This window comes from Otolemur garnettii, unplaced genomic scaffold (assembly GCF_000181295.1).
Source record: "Otolemur garnettii isolate 467f Iridium unplaced genomic scaffold, OtoGar3 scaffold00146, whole genome shotgun sequence".
NCBI classification, from domain to species: Eukaryota; Metazoa; Chordata; class Mammalia; order Primates; family Galagidae; genus Otolemur; species Otolemur garnettii.
The window spans coordinates 332,874-344,514 of record NW_003852541.1 but is presented as its reverse complement, the minus strand read 5'-3'; the positions used below and the strand labels follow the sequence as shown (position 1 = coordinate 344,514).

Genomic DNA, 11,641 nt, shown 5'->3' with positions numbered 1-11,641 from the left:
AAAAAAAAAAAGTTTGCATTGACAACAAATCTCCAAGGTCTCAAAGACTCCCCAAGCACCCACATGTTAGGTGAGCACCCCTTGTGCTGAGGCTGAGGACATGAAGATCAGAAGCTCTGACCAATAGAGGAGAGACTCAAACAAGTTGCTCTGATTAGTCGTGTCTTCACTTTTACAGAGGCCTTCTACAGTGTGCCAGCAAAGGTATCAACCCAGGTTAAAGGAGGGAAAGTAGAGGCATAAAAGATAGGAATTTACTCACTGGACAGAGGAGTGGGGCAGAAAGAGGGTGCCCAATGCAGAGGAACAGCAGGAGCTAAAGGGACACCAGCAGAATACAGGTGAGGCAGCACTAAAGTTGAAGCGGGGGGACAGAAAACCAACTGTGAAAACTCAGTTGTTCAAACAGGGATCAAGCCCAGTGCAAAGTGCTAAGCAGGGATAACCAAGGAATGCTGGAGCTGTGGAGGACATCAAGTCTGGCCACACCCAGCCTGGCCCAGTGACCTGCCTCATTTTGAATTTGCATCTCTGCCTCTCTCCATCTGCGTGGCTCCACATCAGTTACTTTATCTCAGTTACTCTCATCTCCCTTAATGTTTCTCAAAATGTGTATGCACCCAATAATCCTCAGCTAAATCACGTTCTCATTAGTGGTAGGGATGGCATCAGGACTGTGGAGCCTATAATCTCACGAGTTCAAGCAAACATAACCAAGACACACCTGTAGTCCCAGCTACCCAGGAGGCTGAGGCAAGAGAATCGCTTAAGCCAAAGAGTTTCAGGTTGCTGTGAGCTGTGATGCCACAGCACTCTGCTGAGGGCGACATAGTAAGACTGTGTCTCAAAAAGAAAAAAATAATAATAATTAAGAAATAAGTAAGACACCTTGTAGGTGGGCATGAGGGGGAGCACTCGGGTAGGACAGGAGGTAAGAAGTCTCTCAGAAGCCATACTCAAACTCGAAATATATGTCAGTACTAGCCAGATTAAACTGGGCAACTGGAAGTGTTCCATTAATGCTGTCAGAACTAGCAGAGTCCCTGAAAAGCAACTACCAGTATTCAGCAGGCAAGCCCATCCTCTACAAAAGCCAGCCAAGTTAACCAGCAGATGCTAACATCCTGCACACAGCAGGATGAGTAGATGGTCAGATCCCAAGACACCACCACAACTACTTTCCTCAACTAGCTTCAGTACATAAAATAATCAAGCTGGTGTCTTGACACCTCCAATAGTGGCAAAATGCACTTCGTGCATAGAAAATCTTCCAAAGCAAAGCTTCCAACTCCACAATGAAAAAAATGGTGTCCTATGCAACTTTAAGATAGAAATGATTTCACTGGCCTGGTCAGGGTCCTTCACCAAAATGCCTACTTGCAGGTGCAGGAGGGGCGCCTGTGGCTCTGTGGGTAGCGCACCAGCCCTATATACCGAGGTTGTCGGATTCGAACCAGGCCCTGGCCAAACTGCAAGAACAAAAAAAAAAAAAAAAAAAAAAAAAAAAAAAAAAAAGCCGGGCGTTGTGGCAGGCGCCTGTAGTCCCATTTACTCGGGAGGCTGAGGCAAGAGAATCGCCTAATCCCAGGAGTTTGAGGGTGCTGTGAGCTGTGACACCACAGCACTCTACCGAGGGCAATAAGTGAGAATCTTGTCTATAATAAATAAATAAATAAAACGCCTATTGCCCGGGCCTCACCAATCTAGAGTCCGCAGGGCGAGTCCTACAGCCTCCGATTGGCCATCCTCACGGCCGCACCTCACAGAATAGACACAGGCCCAAACAGTGCAGTTCTGGGGCCAAACAGGGTCTCTGTAGTCAGGGATTGGGTGCTCCGAGACAAAGGGAGGTCCCTGGCCCTGGGACAGGAGGTCCAAGTAGTATGGGAAGTCCAAGGAGGATAGCGCTCCAAAGCCTAGGGCTCTAAAATGGAAAAGGGGATGGGGGCTCTAAGGACAAGAGGGCCCGTGGCCCCGGAACTAGGAGTCCCAGGAGGACCGGGGTAGAGGGCTTCCAGACGGAAGAGGTATACCGGGGCCGGAGCTTGGAAGATGAGGCTGGAAGGGTTGGAAACGAAACGAGAACCCCGGGCCGGGGCTGTGCGGACTGGGGGGTTCCTCTGCGGCTGGGAGCCCCGCGCGCGCCGGCGCACAGCAGTCTGCTGTCTGAGGGGAAAAACTTTTTGTCAAGTTCCGGAAAAGGAGCGTGTCCCAGCGCGCGTCTCTCCGAGGGACTAGTGAACACCGAGTGCCGCCCCCCGCCCTGGAGGCTCCCACAGGGCCCCCCGGAAGCCACCCAAGCGCTGCCCTCGCACGGAGAAAACCGCGGCAGCGCTGCTAAGGGCGCCAGGCAAGATGCACCCTGCGGCCCGCTCCCCTCGGGCCACCTCCGCGCTCCGGCCAGCGCTGCAGCAGGTGGCAACGGCCCCGCGCGCCCCTTCCCACCCTCGCAGCTCCGGCCCAGCCCCCCTCAGGAGGCCCTCAGTACCGGAGTTAGAGCGGCTCCGACGCCATCCCCCTGACCCGCGGGCCCGCAGCCCAGGCCCTGCGGGACCCGCAACTTGCGCGGCTAGGACGCCAGGCGCGCGGCAGACGGCGGTCAGACCGGCAGGTGCGCGCTAGCCGCCCGCGGCGAACAGCGGCGCGCCTTCGCCACGCCACGCCCGCCTAGCCACGCCCCCGCCACGCCCCCACGCACTCCTACCGCGCCCCTTGCGGGCACGTCACTCTTCCTCCCGGGCCACCACCCCCCCCGCCGCGCCTAGTGCTGGACTTTCATCCGTCCGCCCCTCCTCCGGCCCGCCTGCGGTGGGCCTCTAGGGCGGTGTTCTCGGCCTTTTTCTCTACCGAGAGCCAACTAGAGCTTTGAGGGGGGCCCCCGAGGAGGTCTCTGTGCTCTCAGAGCCCCCGCGGACACCCGTCAGGGGCCTCCTTACCTGCTCGACTCCACTCGCGGCCATCTTGGAAGTGGGAAGCGGCCGGGAGGGGGAAGAGGAACGAGCGGGCATGGACCAGGCGTGGGGAGCCGAGCGACGGATCTCATCGATGGGGCGTTCCTGCCGGACAAGGCGTGCTGGAGGCATGACTGGGGCCCCAACCCATCCGGAGTGGGGTGGTCTGCGTGAGACCTGAGCTTAGGCCCGGGGTAGATGGCTTCGGAACAGCTCTGTGGCGTCCCTGGCCTGACCTTACTCTCTTAATCTGTAAAGTGGGTTTTTCTGATCGCTCCCGTTTAAGGCACTTCTATTCAGTGCCTGGGGCTGTAGTTCCCACACTAGTCTGCACTTGGTATCATTTGGGGAAGCTTTTAGAATGCTAAAGCCCAAGTAGCTCCCTTAGCATTAAAATCTCCAGAAACAAGGGTCTATGATCAAAGCCGTTTTAAGCAGCAGGAAATGGACTCAGTGATGAAACCCTCTGCCCAAGATCCTTTGATGGGTCACTAGCTGAGGAGAGTGGAAGCCGGATGCTCTGCCCCAGACCTTCCAACCCTATGCCTGGAGATGATGCAAGGCCCTGTATGATAGTGTGTAAGAAGCCTCTTGTTAACAGCTAATTGATCCTCATCCCCTTTCTAAAGTTAGCTTTGTGAGCTAAACTGGGCTTATCTTATTTACTGCTATTTTCCCTGGGCGTGGCAAATAGTAGGTATTTGACTGTTGGATTATCATTAAATTCTGGGCAAGAGGAAAAGACTCCAGTGACTGGGAGCCAGAAGGCCTGGATTTACACTAGGCTTTGGATCCTACTAACCACGAGCCCTGAGGGTTGTCAAAAGCAGAGGAATTACTGAAGAAGAAACCCAAGAGAGACTACAGCTGACTCTACAGGAAGTCTTGAACTAGCAGAATGGTCAGGGACAGGAGGGATAAAGAAGTCATCTGGAAGCTGCAAAGGAAAATTCATCTGGGTTACAGTCAGGAGACATGGGCAAAAAAAAAAGAAAAACCCTAACCTTTGTCTCCTCCCTAGCTCATAGCTCTAAAATCTCTTAGCACCTATTAACTATGATGGCAGGAGGGTGAGAATTTATTAAAAGTGTCTTGAAAGTGGCTCGGCACCTGTAGCTCAGCAGCTACGGTGCCAGCAATCAACAAATCTACATTGGAGCTGGCAAGTTCAAATCCAGCCCCAGCCTGCCAAACAACTGACAACTATAACCAAAAAAAAAAAAAGGGCATTGTGGTGGGAGCCTGCAGTCCCAACTACTTGGGAGGCTGAGGCAAGAGAATGGCTTAAGCCCAAGAATTTGAGGTTGCTGTGAGCTGTGATGCCACAGCACACTACCCAGGGCAACATAGTGAGACTCTGTCTCCAAAAAAAAAAGAATGAAAATGTGGCTCGGCGCCTGTGGCTCAAGTGGCTAAGGTGCCAGCCACATACATATACCTACGGTGGCGGGTTCAAATCCAGCCCAGGACCCGCCAAAACAACAATGATGGCTGCAACCAAAAAAAATAGCCAGATGTTGTGGCGGGTGCCTGTCGTCCCAGCTACTTGGGAGGCTGAGGCAGGAGACTCACTTGAGCCCAGGAGTTGGAGGTTGCTGTGAGCTGTGATGCCATAGCACTCTACCCAGGGGGACAGCTTGAGGCTCCATCTCAAAAGAAAGAATGAATGAAAATGTTAATATCCATGTGTTCGGTGCATAATACAAGTTTTATAAATGCTTACATTTTTGTTTGTTTAAAAAAAAGAATACCCCCCAAAACAGAGTCTGTTTTTGTTGCCCTGAGTAGAGTGCTATGGTGTCATACCTCATAGCAACCTCAAACTCCTAGGTTCAAGCAATCCTTTTGCCTCAGCCTCCCAAGTAGCTGAGATTACAGGCACCTGCCACAACGCCTGGCTAGTTTCAGAGATGGGGGTGTCTCTCTGGCTTAGGCTGGTCTCGAAATAAGCTCGGCTCAGCGCCTGTGGCTCAAGCGGCTAAGGCGCCGGCCACATACACCTAAGGTGGCGGGTTCGAATTTCCAGCCCGGCCCGCCAAACAACAATGATGAATGCAACCAAAAAATGGCCAGGTGCTGTGGCAGGCGCCTGTGGCCCCAGCTACTTGGGAGGCTAAGGCAGGAGACTCGCTTGAGCCCAGGAGGTTGCTGTGAGCATGATGCCATGGCAGTCTACCCAGGGGGATAGCTTGAGGCTCCGTCTCAAAAACAAACAAACAAACAAAAATCATAAGCTCAAGCAATTCACCTGCCTCAGCCTTCCAGAGTGCTAGGGTTACAGGCATGAGCCACCACAGTTAGCCATCTGGTGGTTTTAAGTGAAAATAATACCAGGTCTCTCTCCTTCAAGCCTCTTGGTGGTCTCCCTAGCTTGCTTTAAGTAGCACTAATGGAAAAGCACAGATTTCCTTCAGTCCTGACTTAATTAGCAATTTAGTATTAAGTGTTTGCAGCTTTCCAAATGCCTTTCAGTTCTAAGTCTTAAGGTTTTAAAACCCTACAATGACAAGGAACCATTGTTCTGTATGGAGAACCAAAATTTGTGATCCCTTGGCTCCATGCCTAGGGCTCAGGCAGCTGGGGCGCCAGCCACATACACCTGAACTGGCTGGTTCAAATCCAGCCCAGGCCCACCAAAGGGCAATGACGACTGCTGCCAGAAAATGGCCAGGCGTTGTGGCAGCCTGTGATCCTGACTGCTTGGGAGGAGGAGGCTGGAGACTCGCTTGAGCCCAGGAGTTGGAGGTTACTGTGAGCTGTGATGCCATAGCACTCTACCCAGGATGACAGCTTGAGGCTCTGTCTCAAAAAAAAAAAAAATTTGTGATCCCACCACTTGGTGTCCTCTGCCTACCTTTTCCTCACCCTTGCCACCCAGCTGCCCTGGATCCTCCCTCTCCCTGGAGCCAGTCATCACCTACATCCACAGTGTGATCTGAACCATGTCTTACCTTTTATCATCATCAGCCAGAAGTGTTGTAGATAAATCCCATTGCAACTTGAGCCTGACAAGAATAAAAACAGTGAACAGGATTTAGTGGTGTGGCTATGTGCAATTACTTCATGTCTTAGAACCTCAGCGCCTCTCTCACCCCTATCTCTGATGCTGATGACCTATAGGTCCTTCACGTAGAGCCCAGCTCCTTGCCTAGCTGAATCCATTCCCATCCCCCTGTGCAGACTCTACCTGGGGCTCCCAGAAAGGATTTTTTTTTTTTTTTAAATAGAATCTTACTTTGTCACACTCAGTAGAGTGCCATGGCATGAAGGCTCACAGCCACTGGGCTCAAGCAATCCTCTTGCCTCAGCCTCCCAAGTAGCTGAAACTACAGGTGCCCACTGCAATGCCCAGCTAGTTTGTCTTTTTTTTTTTGAGACAGACCCTCAAGCTGTCACCCTGAGTAGAGTACTGTGGCATCACAGCTCACAGCAACCTCCAACTCCTGGGCTTAAGCAATTCTCTTGCTTCAGCCTCCCAAGTAGCTGGGACTACAGGTGCCAGACACAACACCCAGCTATTTTTTGGTTGTAGTTGTCATTGTTGTTTGGCAGGCCTGGGCTGGATTCGAACCCATCAGCTCTGGTGTATGTGGCTGGCGCTTTAGCCTCTTGAGCTATAGGCACTGAGCCAACCCAGCTAGTTTTTCAAGGACGAGGGGTGGGAGGGTTGGAGGGTCTTCCTCTTATCCAGGCTGTTTTAGAACTCCTGAGCTCAGACAATCCACCTGCCTCGGCCTTCCAGAGGACTAGGATTACAGGCATGTGCCACCGTACCCAGCCTCCAAAAGGATGCTTATCTCCAGCAAAGCTGTTGGTTGGTGTGGGCAAGAACCAGGCCTCTTAGCTCCCTCTCCTTGGTTTCAGGCACAGGACTAGCTATTGTAGCCCCCAGGCCAGCTGACAACTCCTCAGGTATCCAAGAAACTGTCCCTGCCCCAGTCCCCATCTCTACAAGGCACATCGCACCTCCTAGATTGCTGTGAAGATTAAACATGGGTAGGGCACCAGCCACAATACACCAAGGCTGTCAGGTTCAAACCCAGCTCGGGCCAGCTAAAACAACAATGATGACTGCAACAAAAGAATAGCCAGGTATTGTGGCAGGTGCCTGTAGCCTCAGCTACTTAGGAGGCTGAGGCAAGAGAATCACTTAAGCCCAAAAATTTGAGATTGCTGTGAGGCTATGATGCCATGGCACTCTACCCAGGGTGACAGCTTGAGACTCTGTCTCAAAAAAATAAAAGAAGTGACATAGGCTCAAGCCCAGGCCAAACAATAATGAGGGCTGCAACCAGAAAATAGCCAGGTATTGTGGTGGGTGCCTGTAGTCCCAACTACTTGGGAGGCAGAGGCAGGAGAATTGCTTGAGTCCAGGAGCTGGAGGTTACTGTGAGCTGTGACACCACAGCTCTCTACCCAGGGGGACAGCTTGAGGCTCTGTCTCAAAAAAAAAGAAGTGACATAAATGTAAAAATAAACTGCTTGTCTGGCTTTGTGAGTTTCTAGCATGTTTGGAGAGGTCTTAACACACACCTCCCAGTAATAAAACATAGAGAAAGTATGTTGGTCAATCTGCCAAAGCAAGGAAAGACCCTCCTTAGAGACCCCACTGAGGGATCTATTCTAGGTTGACCCCTGAGCCTTCCAACGCTTGCTGAGCAAGAGTGACCAGCCTGCTTCAGGAAGAATCAGAATACCTTTCCCAGGATGTCCAATATTCATGGAAACCATCCCTGAGCACATGCTCTGTGCCAGCCCATGCTGGGCACTGGGGACATCAGTACAACAGATAGCCCACAACTCTGGCCTTCTTGGTGCTCCCAGGACAGACAGATGTAGCATTACAAAAATGCAGCCATATCCTCTTGCAAGGACAATGTTTATCTAATCAGACACAGACCCCATAAGGGTCATCACTGGAGTGTCAGAGCTGGCAGAGCCCTTACAGGTCATCAAGCCCACCCTCTGATTATTTGGAGGGAAAACAGAGGCCCAGAGGGAGGGTGGGAAAGGGATAGGTCAGGGGAGATGGAAGGTAGGCACACAATGCAGGCCAGAGGCCTCCTACCCTGCACCCCTTGACATCTTTTCTCAGTAGCTATGAGGATATAGTTAAGTCTCCCAAACACACATCTTGCCCCTGGCTCTTCCCCAGCCCCTAGTTGTGAGCTTTATAAATATTTGTTGAATGGATGAATGAATCTTGCTCATACCTGTATCCATACCTGGTGGCATCCCAGGTGCCCTGGGCTGTGCTGGCTGTTTCACCTCTGTTAATCCCCACAGCCTGCCAGGCTGATGAAGTGACTCACATTGCACAGGTGAGGAAACAGGTGCTGGGCAGGAGGCCACTCAGCTCAGGTCCCACAGCTCTGCCCCTAGTATCCAGAAGCTCCTGTCCAGGCTCCCTCTTCCCCACACCTCAATGCCCTGGCTCCTGTTTGGAGCCACCAGAGGCCACAGCATGAATAAAAGTAATAGCATTTGTCACTCCACACTAAAATCTGCTCAGCTTGGCAATGAGCCCATCCCTGTGGGGCAGAGGCAGATTTTGGAGCATTAATGTATTTGATAAGCACTCTTCTTTGGCCCAAGGCCTCAGAAATCTGTGGGAGGGCTGGTCCCTTCTGCCTCCAGACCTTGGAGTGTTACCTCCTTCACCATGGAGACAGGAGTTCTCATTTTGAGGACACAATGACTAGAATTTGGTATTCTCTTCTTGGTTCTGAAAACTGAGCAGTATGAGGGGGGAGAAACAAAGGCAGGAATAGCCCAGACAGCTGGAGATTAGCCTTCCAGTACCCTCAATCACACAGAAGATGGTCAGGGTGGCTCAGCACCTATAGCTCAGCGGCTAGGACACCAGCCACATGCACCAGGGCTGGCGGTTCGAACCTGGTCCGGGCCTGCCAAACAACAACAACAAAAAAATAGCCCAGTGTTTGTGGCGGGAGCCTGTAGTCCCAGCTACTTGGGAGGCTAAAGCAAGAGAATTACTTAAGCCCAAGAGTTTGAGGTTGCTGTGAGCTGTGACGCCACTGCACTCTACCAAAGGCAACATAGTGAAACTCTCTGACTCAAGAAAGAAGAAGAAGACAGTCAGGTGTGGGAGACCAAGCACCAGGCTTATAGAGGTGGCCCCCAGTTCTTGAAGGAGATGCTGGGAACAAGACTATCTCCTAGCAGACCTGGAGATGTTTCGCAGCCCAGAGACAAGCCCTCAAGCAACCGTACGCATTAAGGAGATAAGATCGATCAGTAGCTGTTAGCAAGCAGGTGTTATACTTTGGACATTTGTGGTGCAACAGGGTGGGAGTCGAGCCTGTGGGGAAAAAGCATGTGGCAATCATTAAGCACGTAGTACGTGGCCCCACATGTGTTTTATAATGTTTCAATAAAAGGCCCTGACAGAGGTTACTGGGGGTTCTCCCTACACCTATGGGAAGCCCATCTCTTGCAGGCTTGTACCTTTAATTGGTGTCACAGCTGGTTTTATTCATGCGGGGACAGGGTGCCACAGCAGGTACCAACAGGGACACAAACATGGAAAAGTTACCAGACAACCACAACCAAAGGAACCACTACGAATCTCTGCACTTTGCTGCAAGAAAGAGCCCTCAGACCCTCACCTGAGAGCCCAACAGCTTAACAAGTGTGGTTACCTATTTCCTCTGCTGGCTGCAGTAGTCAAGGAAGTGAATTCAGGGAGATAGAACTAGAAGCAGCACATTTGTGAAAGAAAGAAGGCATGGCTCTGGTAATTATAACACACAGCATCCCTTTGGTCCAACAACACACTTGAAAGAAGCTATCCTTACAAAATTATCCCAAAATTCAGGCAGACTGTTGTAAAAATATGTTCACTACAGTGTTACATTTACAAGAGTAAAACAACATAATGTAATGTCCAACAATGAAGGAAGGTCAAAAACCTCTCTTTGGTTCAGCACCTATGGGTCAAGTGGCTAAGGCACCAGGCACATACACCTGAGCTGGTGGGTTCAAATCCAGCCCGGGCCTGCTAAACAGCAATGACAGCTGAAACCAAAAAAAAAAAAAAAAAAAAGAATAGCCAGGCATTGTGGTGGGCACCTGTGATTCCAGCTACTTTGGAGGCGGAGGCAGGAGACTCGCTTGAGCCCAGGAGTTGGAGGTTGCTGTGAGCTGTGATGCCATGGCACTCTACCCAGGGTGACAGCTTGAGGCTCTGTCTCCAAAAAAAAAAAATCTCTCCTCACAGGCGGGTGTAGTGGCTCATGCCTATAATCCAGCACTCTGGGAGGCCAAGGAGGGTGTATTACCTGAGTTCAGGGGTTCCAGACCAGCCTGAGCCAGAGCAAGACCTCATCTCTAAAAATAGCCAGGCATTGTGGCAGGTGCCTACAGTCCCAGCTACTCAGGAGGCTGAGGCAAGAGACTCGCTTAAGCCCAAGAATTTGAGGTTGCTGTGAGTTGTGACGCTACAGCACTCTACTGAGGGTGACATAGGAGACTCTGTCTCAAAATAAATAAATAAATACATAAATCTCTCCTTGTCCAGGCACAGTGGCTCACGCTAGTAATCCTAGCACTCTGGGAGGCTGAGGTTGGAAAATCTTTGAGCTCAGGAGTTCTATACCAGCCTGAGCAAGAACAAGACCTTGTCTCTACTAATAGAAAAATTAGCTGGGCATGGTGGCAGGTGCCTATAGTCCCTTAGCCGCTTGAGCCACAGGTGCCAAGCCTACTCAGGAGGCTGAGGCAGGAAGATCACTTGAACCCAGGAGTTAAGGGGGGGTTTTGGGTGTTTGTTTGTTTGGAACAGTCTTACTATGTCACCTTCAGTAAAGTGCTATAGCATCATAGCTCACAGCAACCTTAAACTCTTGGGCTTAAGTGATTCTCTTGCCTCAGTCTCCCAAGCAAGAGAACAGTCCCCCAAGCAGCTGGGACTACTAAACACAGCTGGCAGTCCCCCAAGCAGCTGGGACTATAGGCACCACCACAACGCCTGGCTATTTTCTTGTTGCAGTTGTCATTGTTTTTTAGCTGGCCCATGCTGGGCTCAAATCCTCCAGCCTCTGTGCATGTGGCTGGTACTATAACCACTGTGCTATGGACCCAAGTCAGTTGAGGTTTTTATTAGCTAGGCTGGATGAAACTTAGTATTAAAAAAAAAAAGAAAGAAGGGTAGCACCTGTGGCTCAAGGGAGTAGGGCACCAGCCCCATATGCCAGAGGTAGCAGGTTCAAACCCAGCCCCAGCCAAAAACTGCAAAAAAAAAGAAAGAAAGAAGAGGGCAGCGCCTGTGGCTTAGTGGGTAGGATGCTGGCCCCATATACCGAGGGTAGCAGGTTCAAACCCAGCCCTGGCCAAACTGTAACAAAAAAATAGCTAGGCATTGTGGCAGGTGCCTGTAGTCCCAGCTACTGGGGAGGCTGAGGCAAGAGAGTCATTTGAGCCCAAGTTTGAGGTTGCTGTGAGCTGTGATGCCATAGCACTCTACCCAGGGTGACAGCTTGAGTCTCCCTCTCAAAAAAGATAATAAAAATAAAAAATGAACTTCCCTTCAACAGAAATATTCTGTACTTCTAACACAGGTGTACTAATATGCTCACTGATGGGTAACCGACAGACTTAGCAAAGTACAGTATACTGGTGAGCCCTCCTCACCAAAGCCTCAGTGTCAAGATAAGAAAGATAAGCACTGT

General features: G+C 51.0%; 2 pseudogenes; one reads left to right on the top strand and one right to left on the bottom strand.

Annotated features, from left to right (window-relative positions):
• Positions 1–2,637, bottom strand: part of LOC105887935 — a 22,433-nt pseudogene extending 19,796 nt beyond the window's left edge.
• Positions 1–2,671, top strand: part of LOC111728240 — a 21,019-nt pseudogene extending 18,348 nt beyond the window's left edge.
• The last annotated feature ends 8,970 nt before the right edge of the window (positions 2,672–11,641 follow it).